Source organism: Engraulis encrasicolus, chromosome 24 (genome assembly GCF_034702125.1).
Source record: "Engraulis encrasicolus isolate BLACKSEA-1 chromosome 24, IST_EnEncr_1.0, whole genome shotgun sequence".
Classification (NCBI taxonomy): domain Eukaryota; kingdom Metazoa; phylum Chordata; class Actinopteri; order Clupeiformes; family Engraulidae; genus Engraulis; species Engraulis encrasicolus.
The window spans coordinates 41,070,999-41,075,160 of record NC_085880.1 but is presented as its reverse complement, the minus strand read 5'-3'; the positions used below and the strand labels follow the sequence as shown (position 1 = coordinate 41,075,160).

General features: G+C 39.3%; 1 protein-coding gene across 1 annotated transcript in view; it reads left to right on the top strand.

Moving 5' to 3' along the window:
- ogfrl1 (opioid growth factor receptor-like 1) overlaps positions 1 to 4,162 on the top strand; it is a 72,445-nt gene that overhangs the window by 41,053 nt on the left and 27,230 nt on the right. The gene's annotated exons all lie outside the window — the stretch shown is intronic.

The following is a 4,162-nucleotide window of genomic DNA, read 5'->3' as shown; positions in this document are numbered from 1 at the left end:
CCCCAAAAGGCCCTCACTCACACAGACATGGAAACACAGACAGACAGACAGACACACACACACACACGCACGCACACACACACAAACACACACACACACACACACATAGGCAGACAGACACACACAGACAAAGGCAGACACACACTCACACACACAAACACACAAACACACACACACACATACTCTCTGTCTGTCTGTCTCTCTCTGTGAGAAAGCGAACTCATACAACATCCCTCTTACGTACACACGCACACACACACATCGACACACACACATCGACACACACACATCGACACACACACACACACACACACACACACACACACACACACACTACACTGATCTCGGAACAGAAGCTGACAGCAGCTGTCCCAGTTCAGCTCTCCAGTGACGTGACACAACACAACAGATAGAGTTGAGCAGAGCAGCACATCTCTGTTTGTGACACTGAGGAGCAGGGTTGGACTGGCCATCTGGCATAGCGGGCATTTCCTGGCGGGCACCACATTTTCAGAAATGTAAAAAATATAGGTAACACTTTAGAATAATGGATGCAAAAAAGCATTATAAAGACTTCATAAATAATTAACTATTGATGAACAAAACATTAACAAACGTTTGTAAATGACTAGGATATGTAAACAAATGCTTGTAAATGACTAGGAAATGCTATGTTAATATTTTATATTTATCAAACATTTACAAGTTGCTTGTAAATGAATAAAATACTCTGTTATAAGGTGTGTAAAAGCTTGCCGATATCATTAGTAGTTATTTTATAAAGCATTAATAAAGCTTAGTTAATAATAAAAACATTTGTTAATGTTTTATTCATCATTAGTTAATTATTTACTGAGTCTTTACTAAGGAACATTATTATAAAGTGTTACCAAAATATATAAATGTTTTAATATATTTTTCGAAAATAGGGGACTACGACAGTGCAGGGTCCACCAGTGATTCAGTTCTGCATCGCTAATGATGAGGGGCCCCTTTAAGCGAAAAGTGCCCGGGCCCTATTTCTCCCCCAGTCCAGCTCCAGAGCAGCACATCTCTGTTTGTGACACTGAGGAGGCTTGGCGGCCTGTCAGAGCCATATCCTCACCCAATATGGATGCCAACAAGTCTATCAGTCATTGGTTTACATCCATCAGTTCATCCACTACAGCAGTGGTTCCCAAACTTTTTTGCGACCCCCCCCCCAACTACCATAGTCTTAGCCTAGGAATGGGTTTCTAGCAATATTAGCAGACAAGGTATTAATGGAAAATCTAACAACAGTAAAGGGGCACTGTGCAGGAAATGGTCAAAAAAGGTACTGCAACTATGCTGCTTATGAAATTGGGCTGCCTATTGCCAAATTTGATCTTTACATGAAAGTTTACTAAATATTAAACACATATTTTCTAGTATGGTCCGAGTACAGTCATTTTTGAAGCTAAAAATGTCTATTTTTGGAAATTCAAAATGGCGGACCATGGAGAATATCCCCCTTTTCATGTATGAAAAGTGCAATTTTTCCTGTCATAATGAATACTTAGAATTTGATACTGGTGGTAAGTATTCATGAAAAAGGTAACATTAGTGAATGGGCAGCATGAATTCTGGAAGTAAACAACTAAAAATCTCACACAGTGTCCCTTTAAAGGGGCACTAGGTAGGATGTTGACATTTGCGTGGTGCCCGTGGCATGCCTGTCTCAAAAGCTATACCGTAATGAAAAAATGCTGTTGAAATAAACTCGCTGTGAGACTGTTTGTCATTACGGAATGCCAGTAGTTGATACAAATCTGAATACGGTATGTAAAGCGATGTTTACAAATGAAAAGTGTTTCCCGCGACAGTCCTTCGGACCGCACTGCCAAAAGTTGCATGTGGGGTTTTCTGACAGCGGACTGTGGAAGTGGTTGCGAGAGCCATCGTTCACTCACTAATGACTCGCATAATAATCGGCTGACTAAAGACCATGATTAATTAAACTTTTAATCCTACCTGGAGCCCCTTTAATGGACAAAGAAAACATTAATATGAATAGATTTTCCATTAAAAGTTTTATTACAGCCTCGGCAAAATAATTGTCTTGTATTATCATGTCTTGTCTTCTCTTGTCATATGTCATGCCATGTAATATTTCATTGCAGCCACGGCAAAAGACTTGTCTTGTCTCATCTTGCCCTGTCATATTTTATGTCATGTAATATGTCATATACTCCAAGTTTGGCATTGATGATGGTCTGAAGGCCCAAAAACGTTTTGCACTACACTGGTAGCACTTTCTTTATTTTCCTTATGCATTACAATTCTTTGTGCATCGGCATCAGTGGTGTGCAAGTTCCTCCTTGCTGCATGGGTAGGCTTGTCCGGTCACGTCTTAGAGTGGTTCAAAACATATATTACAGGAAGACAGTTTTTTGTCACCATCGGAGAATACGTCTCCAACAAGTATGATGTGCCTTTTGGAGTTGCTCAGGGTAGTTGCTTGGGCCCTCTCCTCTTCTCTCTCTATATGTTGCCCCTGGGCTCCATCATCAGAGAGCACAATGTTGATTTTCATAGCTATGCCGATGACACTCAACTATATGAGTGATTCTCTAATTCGCCTACACTTTTAAGTCCGTGGATTTTATTTGCCAATTCCACTCACTATTAACTGCATCCAATGATGTTTTGGACATTAGAAAACATTTATCTTTCATATAATACAGAAAGTGTAGACATAGCATTATTTCCCTCAGCTAAAATGAATATTTAATACTGGTTTTGGGCGTTTTCATGCCGTCCTGTTTTCCAAATGTCAGATTCAGTCTTCATATTAGCATGTAAAGAAACTTGTTTTGCCCAAGACGATTGCAAATGTTGATTCACAGTCATCATCACAATATGACAAAACTGTCAGAAAGACCACTGTCCTTTCCATTATGCATGAAATTTGCCATTTTGTGTGTGTCCACGAAAACTGTGTTAACGGTGTCACGGTCTGAAACCTCCTCCATAAATCAGTAATGGTTTGGTCTTAGGCCATACGAATAACATCACGCGATGTCATAACCTCTTTGGCAGGATACGGGAAGACTTTTTGGTAAATTTTGAGCTCCATCCTTCCATAATTTAATCCATTCTTTTTCATGTTCTCATAGCGGGAAAATTGCCTGTCAACAGTGTTATCAGCATATTCATAAGAATCTGAATTAGAAATCACATGTAGAAAAACACAGATAAAGCATACAGATACATGAATTGATTAAGGTGTTGTGGTGGAACTTCTGAGGTCCTCAGTTAGCACAACACCATAAAAATGGCTGAAATGTCAACGGTGTTACCGTCAATGGTGTTACAATTAAGTATGACAGTCAGGGTTGCCAGATGAGGCTGATGATTTCCAGCCCAAAAAAATGATCAAAATCCGCCCTAAAAACCCGCCCAATTCTATTGATTTATATGGCAGTGGGAAGGTTTTTCTGGTAGATGCCATTTTTACCCGCACACGGCCATCCTAAGCAGCCCAATTGGGCGGGAACCAGCCCAATCTGGCAACACTGATGACAGTTGAGGAGGAGTATGTTTTTGCCAATTTATATCCATATTGACAGACAAACAAACAAAATAATTTGTGTTCTAGGGAGATGGGTTTGTCTGCTCTGTTTTTTTCTCCTAAAAAGTGCCGACTTGTTCCCCTGCACTGTTGACCGTAACACCATTGAGTAACACCGTTGACTGTTTCGAAAGTGTTTTTGCGCTATTGATCCCTTATGTGTTGGAAAAATCCCATGAACATACACTAGGGATTATCTCTGGAGAAGGAAGTCTTGTGTAAGGAGGGTGACTATATTCAAATCAGACGTTACAGGGATTTATGATGAAAAATGTGTCAGTCTGTATCACAGTGACTCATAAAATCCTTCTTATGGAGCTCAACAATCACATTTTCTATATCAGTTGCACAGATTAATGACAACATTACTGCTAAGGGACATACGCACTTTCAAACATATATTGTTTCAACTCTGTAGTATTTTTATAAATGTTTGAAATGATATAGTATTTGTCCATAACACTGTTGACAAAATAATTAAGCAAATGTTCGCTTTCATTAGAGTATTTATCAAATGATTTAAGATTAAGCTTGGCAATTTGTTTGTTTGGAAACTTAAATATATACACT